Source organism: Apis cerana, linkage group LG2 (assembly GCF_029169275.1).
Source record: "Apis cerana isolate GH-2021 linkage group LG2, AcerK_1.0, whole genome shotgun sequence".
NCBI lineage: Eukaryota > Metazoa > Arthropoda > Insecta > Hymenoptera > Apidae > Apis > Apis cerana.
In genome coordinates, this window is record NC_083853.1 from 9705969 (window position 1) to 9721941 (window position 15973).

Sequence of the window (15973 nt, forward strand, 5' to 3'; positions counted from 1 at the left end):
TTGATAATTCATGGAATTTTCAATGCTCGAAGCGAGAGAGAGAGAGACAAAGTCGGTTTCCTCCTCCTTCCACGTAGTTGGAAAATCGGTTTTAACACATTTCCTATAGTCAGGCTGATTTATATTAATATCCAAAGTCGGGAATGGCGCATTTATCAAGCGAGTATCGAGCGATCAGAGAAATTAAGAGTAATTAGAAACTCGATATCAATGTCACACGAGCTTTATACATATTTCGTTGCCTCCCTCTGCGTTTTTTCGACCGCTGGAACCGTTGTTGCTATCGGATTTCCACATCGATCCAGCGCATCGATCGTGGAAATCACCACATCTCCCCAAATACACGCGTATCGCGTAGTTTTAGCAGTCGTCACGCTCTTATTCCGGCGATATATTTCGAAAAAGGTCACGAGGTCGAGCATCGAGGTCTCTGCTACATGAAACCTACGTCGGATTATTTTCGAAACGGTTCCGCCATTCTTCAAAGTCTTCGTTCATTCGTGTAACGCTCCTTGTCACGAAACCTGACAATTAAACGTCGAGGCGTGTTAATGTCGAAATGCAATAATTTATCGATTAATATTATCGCACGATATACTATACGTGCGCACGATCCGCGGTAAAAGTTTGGTTTTTTGGAAAGGAGACGAAAAATTTCCTCGTTGAAATTTCGCCAGAATGTAGAAGGAATCTACATTGATTAAATCACTTTGTATCTTGATTGCTTGTCGAAATAAAAACGTTCCTCCTTTACTAGATTTTTCCAGAAATCGCATCTGTCACTTGTTTGGAATTTAAGATAGGTCAGTGAAACAAGTCAGTGAATAAATAAACGATCGAAAATTATTCTTTTTGAAGATCTTCTAACGCTTCTCTCGTTCGATAACCGAAAGTTGTTATCTTGGAAGTTATAAGCAAGTTTAAAGTTTCCCTAATTTTAATAGGAATTTTATAGTGTTTGAGATAAACGATGAAAAATCACTCTTTCCTTTACAGGACGATATAACCGGAAGTCGTATCGAGATTTCTTATTCCACATTTATTCTGAAATATATTCCTCCGTAATTTAAAGCAATTTAAATCTCTCAATTATTTTTAAAAGTGTTTTGGCATAGATGGAAATATTCTATCTAAAAGTTATTCCAAAAGCTCTTTGCTCGAGCACAATTAACGATATTTCAACGGCAAGAAATGATTGTCAGTCGTGATAAATTACATAATACGAGAATGCTCGAGATTCTTAATTGGAAAAGATCGTCGTCTCGCGTCTTCCGATTCCGATTCCGTTGGCCGGAAATCGAAACTTCGGTCGGCCGCGTGTCTTTGTCCCCGCGGTAATGCCAGCAATTTTGGGAATTCATGGCGAGAAAGAGGGTTCGTAGCAAGAAGTTGGCCAAGGGATTCTCCAACCGTGGCGACGCGACGCGGCCCGGCATTATCTGGCCGAGCGGGTCCAAAGTCCTCCAGAGTCCTCCAAAGACGATTCCCGATCACTTTGGGATTTCCACGCGGCGTCTTTAGTATCCGTTACTCTGCTTAGCATTCACTCGATCGATGGCTCATCGAAAATCTCTCGTCCGAACCAACAGATCCCTCCCCGACTTGTCACCATCCGTTCCACGACCCTCGATTGGATCCCATCCCGATCGATCTCCAAGGAGCTTGTTTCGTTCCGCGAATTGATCACAAACGATAGGAAAAAAGAAAAAAAAATAAATGGAAAATTTTCAACAAATCGCGTATTCGCGTATCGGAAAATATATTTGTTCCAGCCAACTTTTTACGTAGCCGGGATAAAAATTTCATATTATCGAAATGCGCGCGTATATACAAACGTATATATATATATATATACATACGGGAAGTTGAAACAACATGGTGTATTTACAGTGAAATGATTCGCATTTAATTAATTGCTTTGCGATGTTACAATGGAATTCGAAAAGCGGAAAATTGTCCATTTTCGTAACGAATTCGTATTGTTCTCTCCCCCCTTTTGTACATCTCTCGACGTTTCAAAATACATCACCGTTACCATTTTCCATTAGGATACGATCGCGCGTATATCCTTAACGACGAATTTATCCGTGGCTCGATCAAAGGCAAAATTCGACCAGACGTTTAAAGGGAAGGAAGTCTCGTTTCCCCCGCTTGGACGATCGATCGATCGATTCGTCTCTCTCTCTCTCTTCTCTCCCTTCCCCACGAAATCAAACGACGTCAGTCGTCGTCGTCTCGCGAACAAAGAGGAGGAGGGGCGATAGACTCGCGCCAAGTTTCTCGGCGCAAGAAACCCCGGCCGCTTCGAGAGCCTTCGAGTCGGAGCAACGCCTCTACGTATACGAATCCGTTTCGGTTTTCGACTCGCCAGCCATTGAATATTTAATACAAAACCGGGGAGGGGAGAAGAAAAACTTTGCACAATCGATGTTTAATCAATCCACGGAATCGAGATTGATTGCGCCGCTCGTGACACGAGGGCGGGAGGAGGAGGGTGGGAGGAGAGCATTTTCGTCGTCGGTCGGTTTACAAATTGATTCGCGCGCCAGACAAATAGAGGCGCGCGTCGTTTATCCCCCTTTCACGATTTACCGTTCCGCTTGCACGCCTCTCGCGACCCCGACGACAAATTTTCCATCCTGGAAGGATACGTTGCACGAGTTCGGCTAATCGGGGACAACACCCTTCCCTTTTCCCTGCCTCTGATTAACCGGCGAAAATACGAATCTCAGGAGAGTGGAGGGAAGTGTAGAGAGAGAGAGAGTGGAGGCGGAATCAGATTTTGTATATGTGTGTGTGTGTGTGAGGGAATAAGAGAGGGGTTGCCATTTCTAGCAACCGAAGAGAATACCAATAGAGGTTTAACCGACGCTTGGCTATCCCAGGATGGTAAATTTACGGCCACCGGTCCCGGTGTTATTATGTCGGCCGTTCGATCGTGCAACAACGTGGATATAGACTGTGTGGGACGAAATTTACGGTGTATCGAGGATTATACGCGGAACAATTGTTTCTCGCTTCGACCCGCCGATACTTCACTCGTTTCTCCCTCCCTCCGCTACTTTTATCATATTCCTTTCGGTGCATTATTGCGTCGCTTCGAATCGAATCGACGCCCCTTCTCTCTCTCTCTCTCTATCGCGATCTTAAACCCGTTTTCGTCGCCCGAGGACGAAGATTGGATCGGTAGGGTTTCTTCGGGATGGAATTGTCGGGAGAGGAAGAGAGGGAACGAAAGAATGTATGTGAAAGAAATTTAGGAAACGTCGCCTCGGTTCGTTCGCGTCTATTTTTCTGGTCGGAGAAAAGTCGTATCTATACAAGAAACCTATCTATACAAGAATTTTGAAGAAATTGTCCTTTCGTTATTATTAAAAAAATGTGAATTTGTAATCATAGCGTTACGTTATCCCGAAACTTTATATCGTACAAATTTGTGTTTCGAAAAGCGAAAAATTGAACATTAAAGAAGAGACGAATCGCCATTTTATTCTCGCGAAATCTCTCGGAGGAAAGACAGGCGAGATAGGAGAAGGCGGGATCGGGATGATCTCGGGAAGTCGAGTCATTTCGCGGACCTGCGAGCTCTGGATACGAGCGACATATCGGTGCGCCAGTTTGCATCACGATCCGCAAACGATGCGCATTACTTATGCAACGGTGTGTTCCGTCTCTTTGATTCGCTTCCGGCTGCGAGTCGCTCTCACCAAACCGTCTGCTCTACGTCGAGTGAATTCCGCAAACTGAATTTCCCCGGTTAAGAAACTGTTTCTTTCTCTTTCCTCGTCGAGAGGAAGAAGAACTATCTACTTCGGAATATTAGAAGCAAGGGATCGATAGAGATGTGCGTGCTTCGTAATTCCATTATATTTCGTTTTAAAACGAGTAACAATGATTGGACGGTTGACGCGTCATCTCTGCTGAAGGGCAGTTTGATTTTTCTTTCTGGTCGCCTCTTTTACAACTGTTCCTTCCTCGCGGATGATGTTTCTTAGCTTTTTCCGGGAAGAAATTTTCACCATCTCCGTCTCCCTTTCAAGTGTATTTTTGTTCCTTCTTACTCGGAGATGAAGGGAGTTAAAAAGGTACACCCTTTTAGAACTAACTCGAGACTCGAGAAATTCGCAAACAGGTTTTTAACTCGAAGGGGGAGAGAAGGGAGAGAGGGAGGCGAGCAGGAGCGGAGAGAGCACGAGAGGAGGAATAAAAAAGGGAAAAGAAGCACGAGTAAAATTCACCCTATTAAACGGAACTCGAATGAAAGTTGATTCGCGCGGATACGATTTGTCGCGATATGTCTCGAGGAAAGAAGGAGGCGTGTAAAATACGTATGGATTATGACATGATAAATTAGGCGATTGAATGATACATATATATATATATATACGTATATACGTATGCGCTCTAAAGTAATAAAGCAGTATCGCGTCTGTCACTCGATTTCGTGAAAATCGATTATCGATATATCCACCTTACTCCCCTCTCCATCACTTCCCCTTCCTTTCCTTTCTCCTCCATACCATCACGTTCGATCTTTCTACCCTTTCAAAGACACGTTTATTCTTACTTACTCACACACACAAATACACGTATCTTCACTTTTATCCACACACGTATACACGTTTAAATCAACAGAGTGATAATAGCGGTCGCGAGGGGGAGGAATAGGACTGTAAGTTGTGCAGCAAGGCACACACAAGGGATCGGTGCTGGATGTACCGAGTGGTACCGAGCTATTTCCAGTGTTGGAAAGTACGCAAAAGTTTACTGCTGATGGAGTGGCGCATTCTTCGATTCCAGCTTTACGGTCAAACGACGAAGCGACGGGATGTTCCCTCCCCCTCCTCCTCCCTCCCTACCCATTTCTCGAGCACCGCCATTCTTCGAGTGCCGTCTCGTGGCGTCATCGCGACGCGAGTCGAACCACCACCCGCTTCTTCGCCGATCCCTTGTCCCACGATATTCCAATACGAAACGAAGCGAAAAGAAATCGAGACATTTTTAGCTAGCCCAGAAAGAAAGAGCTATCTTTTATCTGTGGATATATTATACACGTATTTTTCGTACGTGGAAAAATTTACTTGTTTCCGTTCAAGGTTTTATTAACGTTTTATTAAGCTTACGATTTCGCCCGATTACTCGACGCGTTTAAAGGGCCAATGTTGGATTTCTTTATTTCGATGTTCCTTCTATTTGTTCCGCTATTGTGGGTTCTTTTTTTTTTTTCTTGTTATTTAAATATCGAGACGACTTTTATGCTTATTTTATTCGTGCTTCACGTGCTTACCAATAACACCGCCAACGCGAGTGAAATATCGATTGTAAATAAAGCCTGCTATTCGAAACTTGCTTTTTACCATGCCTGTTTCATTATTTCTTGTTATCTCGCTTTTTGCAACGGGATTATACGGGGTAGTCCAATAACTTGTCCACTTTGAATATTGATAATAAAAAATGGGCGTTGATGATAGGCGTTGAATTGGCCTCGAGTCATGTAGATGTAAAACAAAAAATATAGTATCTTAAAAAAATACCTTATATCAAGCGAAATTAAAACTCGATCAATGTTTCCTTGTGTAAACTCGTTCTTCGTTGCGACAAATTACTTTACCCCGTTCTTAACTTAATATCCCGAATACTCTCGATTGTACTCTCGATTATTTGCTTCGCGATATATAATCTTCCAAAACGAGTCACTTTTCCCTTCCCAATAGAAGAAGAAAGAAAAGAACGGAACAACAGGCTAAGTGCAGCCGTGTAATGGTTAATTTTATCGATGTTGACCCGTAAGCACGGTAAGCCGCGCCAGCTTGCCAATAATTTGCCGATGCTGCACCGCGCCGCGTGGACCGCGAACGGGGAGCGTCGATTTTGCGTCAAGTCGTCCCGTGTCGTGTCGAGCGGTATGGGCCGTGAAATATTAAAATGGCGGGAACGATGCAAGTGCAAAGCGCGTCTGATGTAGCCGGCCCATTAGCGAAACCGGCGAACGCCTCGATGGAACGCCATCAGTGGCACGCCTCTACTTAGCGCCGAGGGGTAAAACGGTTAAACAACCGAGTGACGAATTTCCATCCGTGGTTCATAATATATACGCTGCATTATGATATACGCGAAAGCAGGTATAAGCGAAAAGGATGCTTCGAAAAGGAAGCATCGTTACGCGTGTTTTTTCATATTTTATGCACGAAGATGAGGTTCTTACGACTGTCAATCTCTCGAAAATTGGCATCCCTCTTTTTCGCCAAATTTTTCATCCCCCCCCTTTTTCTTTCTATTCTCCATTATATTTATATCGGAATTTAATATAGGAATATCTCTCTTTTCTTTTCTCTTTTTTGCAAACATTCGTGTTACGTGGAATGAAAAAAAGAAGGGAAAAAATGGAAGGGAAGGCCGAAACATATATACGTGTATCGAAACAACCGCGAGGGGAAAAGTGGAGGAAAGAGAAATAGACGATAAAAATAATGAACGATAACCGTGGCGTACAGTTTTGAACGATTTTCACCGATCGACGCGACCGCACGCACTTGTTCCACCGTGTAAACTTGAAAATTTCAACGCGACACCGGCCTCCGCCCCCTCCTCCACGTCTATTCACCGTTTTGGAATAGATGTAAAAAGCCGCTTGCGGGTCAATAATTTCGCTTCCGTCGGGAACAGCGGATCGGTGGCCATCCGGTGCCGGTTGGAAACGCTTCTGGGAAAAGTCTGGTTCAACCGCGTGGTGATTAACGCGGTTAATTTGTTGCGATTTCGACCGATTGTCCCGCCTCTTCGACCCCTTTCCCCTCCATCCACTGCACCGCGATAGCCGCGGAACTTGGAATCGGACAGCATTGCGTATAATTTACGACACCCGCCGATCGTAATATATTCGATCGTTGGAATATTTGGTCGAAGGGGGAGGGGAGACGATCGAGGCGTCTCGATTTTTTCCAGGATGAAGAAAGATCGGCGGGAAGGCGAGGGCAGATAGGCGTGAATTTACGATTAAATCGAAACCAATGCCCGGATCGATTAAACCAGGGGTGGGACTAATGGAAGAGGGGGGTTGGCGCGGCAGATCGAGTCTATTTAACTTGCGCCGGATAATAGATTATTAAGGGATCGATTTCTCGTGGAAAATTTGCTCGGGGATCGGCCAACTGGAATATAATACTTAAATGTATAATTTAATCTTTCTCGGAGAAGAGAAAAAGAAGAGTTGTTGCATCTTACTACTGTTGCAATGGAGATTTGCGTTTACGATGATTCAGTTTCTCAAATATAGGAGAAAGACGGATATTTGGCGGGTACGATTCGATCGACGCCCAAGCATCGTGATAAATGTTAATAAATCTTATCGAGGGTTAGATCGCGAGCGAAAAAATCCTCGCTGCTGAAAAATTGCAGGTATCAAGCGAGCAAGAGGGGGAGGAGGGGGTTCCTCGCCATCTTGGACGAGTCCCTTGAAGCGAGGTGAACTTTTCTCTCTCAAGTTTTACGCTCAAGTATTTATTATCTTTTTATTAGCATCGTCAAGGTTTATCTCGGGGTGGGGGAGGGAAGAGTAGAAAGAAGCGCGGCGGAGTGCGGTGTAAAAACGTCCGTTTAATAACAGCATCGCTCCGTTGAATATCAAGTACATTCCTTGCACAACTTCTGATAAATATTTTGTATAAGGCGAGGTGGTTCCCATCCAAGGAATATGAACGAATAAATCGCAAATTGAACGCGCGATGAGAAGAAGGAATATACATCGTTTCTCCCGGATTCTTTGAATATTCAACTCGAACGAGAGGAAAACGCGTGCTCCTCTAATTAATCGAGGGGCATTAATCTCCCTCCAAGAGGTTCCAATTCCTTATGCAACAAGGAAAATGGACAAGGAATGAGAAACCGTGACGGGAAGGAGGAGAAACTGGCGAAATCCCTGCGGGAATCTCTTCTCTCCGAGCTTTAGGATCGAGATTAGGTTTCAAGTGATATGATCTCTGTGTGGAATGTATGTAAGAGAGGAAAGACAAAGAGTTGGTATCGAAAGACAGAGAGAGAGAGAGAGAAGGAGGGAGAAAACGTGGAAACGATCGTAAGGAGGATCGCGAGGCGAGAGGGAGGAACAGGATTTCCGGCCTCATCTTCAGCATTCCTCCCGTTTAAAATTAACTATCAAAACGTGCCTTCCTTCTTCTTTTATCTTCTCCCTTGGCTAAATACCTCGACGTTTCGTTATTAATAACGAAGAAGGGGAGGGGGGACGGGAGAGTATGGGAGGGGGAGAAGAACGGCATAGTTAAAGTACTACGTGCACTATCTCAAAGTGAAATTCATGAAATCGTTTTCGTAATAAATTTCCACGCCGTGTAATCTCGCCGTATATATTTAATATTGCACCTTTCCTTTAGAACGAATGCTTGGCTCGGTTAATTGAACGTGGTAGAGCAACGCATTACGCATCGTAGATAACGATTTTCTGCACGACGTCTCGATACATCCATCCTTCATTTTTCATACGTCATGAAATATAGAACGAAGTGAAAAGCTGCGACAAGTCTTAAGTTACTCAAGACACGATACACGGATTGTCCGACTACAACTGTTTTTTTCCTTCTGTCCAACCAGTTCTGAGTTTCGCACGAGTTTTGGGACCGATCCTTACAGCGTGTAACTCGAAACCCCGTGCGTGAGGAACGGCCCGGGACGAAGGCAGCCGCCTTAATCCGTTTAACCCGGCTTAAACGGGAATACGACTGGTTGGTTATCGTGAACCTTCCCTCCTCTTCGCATTACTTATACCGGGATCCGTCCGTCCGTTTTGAATATTCGCTAGGAAGGAGGAGAAGGGGCTACGTAACAAGGTAACACGATTCCATGTTACTTTTATCGATCAACCCTCCTATCACATAGATAGATCTCTGCGAAGGAGCGCACAAGCACCGTAGAAATAGCGAGAACGCGGCTTGAACGTTGATGCAACCGTTGAAAAATTTCTTTTCACGAATGTACACGACGCACGAATTACTGCTTTCCGTATATATTTCACCCTCCTCCTTTTGTGTAATACATTTTCCCTCCATTCAAGTAATATGCCTCTTCTCCTAGGACACTATTGATTAAACAAAAATCATCGATGCATAACAGTCTTCCTTCTTTTTAATCCGAGTTCGAACTACTTTCGAACAATAACGAAAGTCGAATCCTCGATCCTCGCGTTCAACGACTCGCGAAATCGAATACCGTCTACGTGCGGTATCTCGAGAGGAGTTTAATACGGGAGAGTACAATTTAATACCTGTTCCAACTGCTATGATTAGCGGCCCTCCTCCTGTAATTATTATTAGAGCCAATACGTGATCCAATGCTGCGGCGGCTGTTCAATGCAAATGGCCGACGTCCAATATCACCGTGAAGGGGAGAGAGGTAAAACGTTAGGCTTCTTTGACCGTCAAAGAGCCCTGGAATTCCGTTCGTAGCTGTGGAAGAGAAAGAGAGAGAGGGAGGCAGGGAAAAGCGACTCGATCGGTCGAGGAGACCAGAGATCCACAGGTTCAGGTGTCGTAAAGCTTGGTGCTTGCAAGCCCGTAAGATAGGCATTAGCATGCATAGGTTGGCGCGACGCATTTAGCAAACTCATCCCACCTCCGCTCTCTTGGCCTGTTCAGAGAGGGTTGGCCGAGTTCTCGGCTCGGCGCGGCGCCGCTCGTCGGTGTAAGTTAGCTCGAACGACGACGATGGAACGGAAGAGTGAGAGATGAGACGAGCAGTGTGCGCTTTAACAGGGGGAGGGGGCGAGTACCGACAGGCTTTCCTTGCTTTTTGTCCTCCGTCGAGCTGGCTGCCTGGCTGGTTACTCGCTCGAGTATGCATAAATTTCACGCTTGTGTTTCACCTACGAGTACTGACTGTTCTTGCTTTTTTTTTTGCTATTTGCTCGTTTTTTTAAGTTAATGAGATGATATTTTGGAAAAGAAAAGGGAGGGGGAAGAGGATTTCTCTTTTCTCGAGGAAGGATTTCTTTTCTTCTTCTTTAACGATTCGAAGCGGCGCTACTGTTCTATCGTTGTTATACTCCACAGGCTTCGCTGCTTTGTTCGGGATATTTTTACGAAGCATTTCGAATTCATGAAATGGGATACAAAGGCGTTTAGAACCATGGGACTTGTACATATATATATATACTTTGATGCGAGGCACCTTGGCTTCGTAAAACTCGATACGAATTGCAACAGAACCGTGGAAACACCGTGGGGCGCCACCTTGAACCTATTGAGGGAATAGATGCGGATCAGTTTTGGACTCGTGGGAGTCGATTCAGTTCCCGGACAGCTGATGGTCGTTCCAGGTTTGTAGAATCCGTTATAGATAGTACAGCGAGCTCGTAGAATTCCGATACGACCTCTCGTCCTGTGGAATCTTTAAGATTCTGGAAATCTTTCGATCTTGAGGATTCGAGATGTACGCTTCTGAAGCCGTGTCAAATTGTTAGAAAACGTATTTCGAGGAGAATTCAGATTTCGCGCAACGATTAGCGCAATTTTTATTGGATGGAATCGAATCGATACGGATCAAGTAAGTAAGTTGAAGTTTTTCTTGAAATAATGAAACTGGCCCGCTGGTGTCACGATTTTAAAATTATTACCTTCTTGAATCTCTCGGATCGTCGGGATATCGATCTTTATTATTACCCCAAGTTATCTTTGCGAACGCTCGATTTAAGGATATTTCTCTTCGTTTAAAATATTTCTCTTTCTACTATTTTCCCCCCCTCCTGTTATCAAAACTTCATTAATAGACATTCAGAATCAATAAAGATATCTCTCCTTCTACCTTTTTTCTTCTTTGGAAAAATGGGTCTCGCAACTAACTTTGTTCGTTTCGATAAAAGAAGAAGAACGAAAAAAAGAAAGAAATCCGTAACCCTTCTTTCTTCTTCTCCTACATTTACTTAAAACAAGTTATCTCTGTTGCTCTGTTAATTATCGAACAATACAATATCTCCCTCGTATACTTTTCTCCAACGAGAAGTGCATTGCCCCGAAATAAAAACTTTTTTTAACATTCGTTTCGGCAAACTGGCTCCAAAGCCAAAAAAAATCAATATTCCTCGTATTCTACGGAATATTTCTTCCTGGAAAAAAATTCCTCCTTCTCAACTCGAAAACGTGTTATATCCGTACCATTCGTATTATTCGCTTCGAATTATTTTCTTTTTTCTTTTCGAAATTTTTCCCCTTCGTATAAATTTCCCCCCCTCCAAAAAATTTTTCTCCTTCGCAACAATCGATCAAACGAGGGGGAGGGTTGGATCGATGGAATTATCCGCGACATCGACATGGTTAATATTCGAGATACGGCGATGGAGGGAAGAGCGGGTGCTCGTAAGGAAGGGTAACATCCAGGAAGGTAACATGTGCAAGATAATCCGAAACTGTTCCCGGCGGTGCCGTCTTAACCCAATTTCTCCGGTGTCTATATCCTCGCATCGAGCCGGTTATTCACCATTTCGGCGAATAACCCTCCCCTCCCCTCTCATCACTCCGTCTAACCTTTACCCCCTCCCCCTCTGTTCCACTTGCGCTCACCTACTCAATAACACACCGGCCGACTACCGGCCGCGGCTTTATCTTGCGGTTCGTGCAAACCATCGCCGATTAACTGCCGCGTTATGAATCTTCCCCTTGGTTAACCGCTTATTAGCCGCCCGTTTTACACTTTTTCCACGCACGAATCGAGATTGATACCGTTGTTTCGGTAGACTGCTTCTAATTCAACGGATTCATTGTGATTGGGAAAACTGCAGCTGTGAATTTCCTCGTGTGAATCGTTGCGGTCACAATTATTCGTATCTGGGACGATTTATTTTTTTTTTCATGAACGTATGTACGTAAGGAGACGTTCATTGTTTTAAAATTGTTTTTGACTCTTTAGCTGATTATAAAATTTATATTCGTTTCTCAAGTATTAATTTTCGCTAAGGGTTTCACCCTCTCTCAGGTGTTAATTTGTAAGCTCGAGCTTGGATTAAATTTATCCATGGAAGAATATCGAATGATAATTTTTCTTCTATCCTTTGATTTCTTTCCTTCAACTCGTTCGAAGAAACGATTGCTCGTTTCGCGAATTCTTTCCAATGTTCTTCGATATTAGGATACACAAGTCGCCTATACGGAAGAAGATCCTCGTCGACACGATTTTAATCACAAATGATAGTTGCGCGATAAGGAACGAGGCGTTATTAGACACGTTATGGGTCCCCATAGATGCATAGACGTGCGTGTTCCACCAAGTTGGAACGTGTGACGTGGTGTTCTTACAATGGTGTACGTGCTCACACGCGCCACCAACTTAGTATGCTAATAACGGCCGTACTCTCCGAGTTGACCCTCAACACAGAATCGCACTTGCATTACAAACTTCAAACCTGAATAATTTTACCGTTTGCGGTTTACATTTCGACTAATCTTCGCCCCTCTGCTAATCGTATCTGCTTATTTCGACTCATTAGTACTCTATCTGAATATTTTATAAAATCAATAAACATATATATATATAAAGAGAGAGAGAGATTGAAAAATTTATTTTTATTTGTTTTCTGTTTCGTGCGTCATTTTTTAAATTGAGAGAGAATGCTTTAACGTGTCGTACATTATTTGATAATTAAGAGAAAGTGGTTTTGGGTCAAAGTTAGTAAGAAAGTAAATTGACAGGATAATTGTATACCATTATACTAATTTTTACGATTTATCGATTAAATCTTTATCCGTGTCGAGGATATTTTACAATGAAAGTATTTAAAAATTCTGGGGGAAGCGAGAGAAAAAGAAAAATTATCGATGAATTTTAATAAAAGAAAAAAAAAAAAATTACCTCGAAGGGGAAAGAACGAGACGTTCTTTTTTTTCCTTGAACAAACACCATGAAACTTCGGCGAATTACGTATTTCAAGTTTAAAGAGTAATTATGCGTAGAGCTGATTAAATAATCCAGTCGCGGGGAAAAGTTTTCCGCGAGGAACTAGGTTTCTACGATTCCCACGGGTGTTTTTTGAACTTGTCACCCTTCCTCTCCCCCATTTCGAGTACCCGTGGGTCCCTCCGCCACCCCAAAACTTGTCGTGGAAACTTTCGAAAATAATTTGTTCGATCGTTCCACTGTTCTACGGTGTTGAATGTCGGCGTAGAAATGTCGCGAACGTGTTGCAACTTTATCGTTCCGTTCACGATCTTCGTTTTCGAAGCGAGTTTTTTTATCTTTTCCTTTTTTTCTTTTTCTTTTTTTGGTCACATCCTTTGAATCCATTTGATTCGTTCGAATCGCTTATTATTACGGATTAAATGTTAATTTGAAATCGAGAGGATTTGAAATTTGAAATCGTCTTAATAATGAATATTAAACTGCACGAATGAAATCGTTAAGTAAGTTTTAACGAACGAGATATTCGTAGACTAATTTAGATAAGTGATTATATAATTGTTTCGGTTGTCAACGTTTTCCGCATGCCCGGTGTTTCTTTTTCATTCCGCCGGAATAAAAGTATTTTGATTTAATTATGATTCGTTTAATTCGCGTGTTATTTAATAACTTAGCTCTTGATTGAAATAATTTTCTTCCATATTTTGTATTCCGGAAATAATTTCTCAACACTAGATGCACTGATTAAATGGGGGTGATGGATTATTTTATTCGAACGGAAGAAAGGTAATCCAATTCAATTAATTTTATTATTAATACGTTATCCCTGTTTATTTTATCCCTGCGAAAAAAGAAAAGGGAAAAAAGAGAAACAATTTCCCCACGAAAAGCGAACGGACAAAGAAAAACGACACGAAGACAGGTAGAGAAAGCATTGAATCTAGATTTTGATAATCGAACGAAGATTGAACCTGTGATTAAACGTTTCATATCGAGCCGTCCATATCGAACAATTTCGAACACCAACAACCGTTCGATCCGACCATGTTCCACCGGCGCGGGCGGAGAAAGAAGGAGAGAAAGTAAAATGAAAAAGGAAAAAGAAAGAAAGAAAGGGAAAAAAGGAAGGAAAAATCCAAACTGCAGAATTTCGCCAATGAAATGGAACGAAACCTTGTTTCCAGTCGGTGTTTTCCAATAAAAGTCACCGACAGAAGTGGTTACCCGTTAATCCAGTCCGGCAAGATGATGGATCGACGCGGTGATGAATGCGAACGGCCGATCGACGGAAACGTTCGCGATCGGAAATTGTCACTTCCGGTGGACTAATGCCCTTCCGGCCAAGATAACGCCGCCGCCCGTTACGTACCTCTTCCACCCCTCGAATCGAGTTTCCACACTCGCCACTTTTGAACAAAATCGCGTTAGAAACGAGGGGAAGGGCCAGGGCCTTGACTCGTGAAGTCAAAATCGAATTTCAATTTCTCCATAAATTTTTCGTATTTCTCTTAATTTACGGAGCGAGTTTCTTTGCAAATGCTCTGCAAAGAAAAGAAAGAAATAACTAAGATACGAATAGAAATTTCGTCGAGTGTGAGAGAAGGGTCCAACGCACGCCCACATTAAAACTCATCTCCCTGCGGCGAATTTCCGCAAGAGGAGGAGGACGCCACATTATCCCCGTTACTGGATTTAGACAGAGGTCACGTGATTCGATGAACCGAGGCGATGAACGTGGTGGCTGGAATGTGACGTCACCTATCCTCCTCCCGCGGAAATACGCCAATGGGGGAGGAATCCAAGTACTTTTAACGCGTCGCTCGGTGATCAACAGTCATCCATCGTATCCTCCCCTGTCTATCATTGATCTGATCGCTTCCGCGCCGTATCGTAATCACTCCGTTTCGTCTCATAAATTTCAATTTTCTATCCTACGAAAATTCAACTTATCTTAGCTTTTGTGACGAGCGTACCTTTCCTCTTTGTTCTCCGTTTTCTTTTTCTTTTTCTGAATCTCTGCCCGGTTTAGAGATGGCAGCTCGATGAAACAGTGATCAGCAATCGTATCATCCTCCCCGTAATCGTTGATTTAATAGCTTCCACGCGAGCGGGGAACGAATTTTCAACTTTCCATTCTGAGAAAATTGAACTTATTGCTTGTATTCTCTCTTTTCGTTTCTTTCCATTTTTTTTTCCAAATCTCTGCCCATCGTACAGATGGCGTAAAGCGACGTCACGTATTCTCCACCTGCGAAAATTCGTCGCAGGGGAATCGAGCCACTTTTAACGAGTAGGAGTCCACGAGGGCCCATCGTTGCCAACCATCGCGTCTCTCTCGTTCGATCGCGTGATTCGCCGAGGATAATTAAGTTTAAAGGAGGAAAAGTTTGAGAAAAGAGTCGGCCAATTCAGCGAATAATAAATAAATATATCCTTTTAGAACGGACGAACGTGAATCTTTCGAGTAAAATCGGGTATAATAGTCCGAGGCGCCGAGTTTCGCCTCGATAAAGCGAAACTCGATTTGACTTCAACAAACCGTTTAACCTTAACCGTTTGCCAAAGGAGGATAATAATTTCGAACGCGTTTCGCGCCTCACGTTTCGTAACGTTCGTAACGGTATTAAATATTCATAGTGGAGGCAGGATTCTCGAGGTGGCCAGGTAGCCAGAAGTCCGGTATTCGGTCCGGGTTTACAGCCATTCCACGAATTAGAGGATCCCTACTACTTGGGAACGTTTCAATTTCCGGTTCGAGCAAGTTGTCCATAAGCACTTTAACTGTACGAGGCTCTTAAATGAAACGCAATTTACGTTTCTGCTTTTTCCTTCCCCTTTCCCCCTTTTCCTTTACTCTTATTTTTTTTCCTTTTCTTCCTTCCTTTCTTCCTTTCTTCGTTCCTCGGTGCGATTCGTTCCTCGACGAGCAGAGAGAGAGAGGGGAGGGGAATCGCGTCGGTTTTTAAGTTCGATGGAGGAACGTGAGCGTAATTTTTACGGGGAACGTCGCCGAGCTCATTAGAGGAATTCTCTTTCGAGCTGCTCGCTCGAACGAACGAATCGCTCGTACCATTTT

The 15973-nt window shown here is 43.3% G+C and overlaps 1 protein-coding gene across 5 annotated transcripts in view; it reads left to right on the forward strand.

Annotated features, from left to right (window-relative positions):
- Window positions 1-15973, forward strand: part of LOC107996812 (zeta-sarcoglycan) — a 209665-nt gene that overhangs the window by 61945 nt on the left and 131747 nt on the right. Inside the window, exon 2 of one of the 5 annotated variants that reach the window (XM_028666235.2) lies at window positions 8608-8843. The exons of the other annotated variants lie outside the window; for them this stretch is intronic. The gene's annotated coding sequence lies outside the window, so the exon portion shown is untranslated. The remainder of the gene's footprint in view (window positions 1-8607; window positions 8844-15973) is intronic. 5 annotated transcript variants of the gene reach the window in all.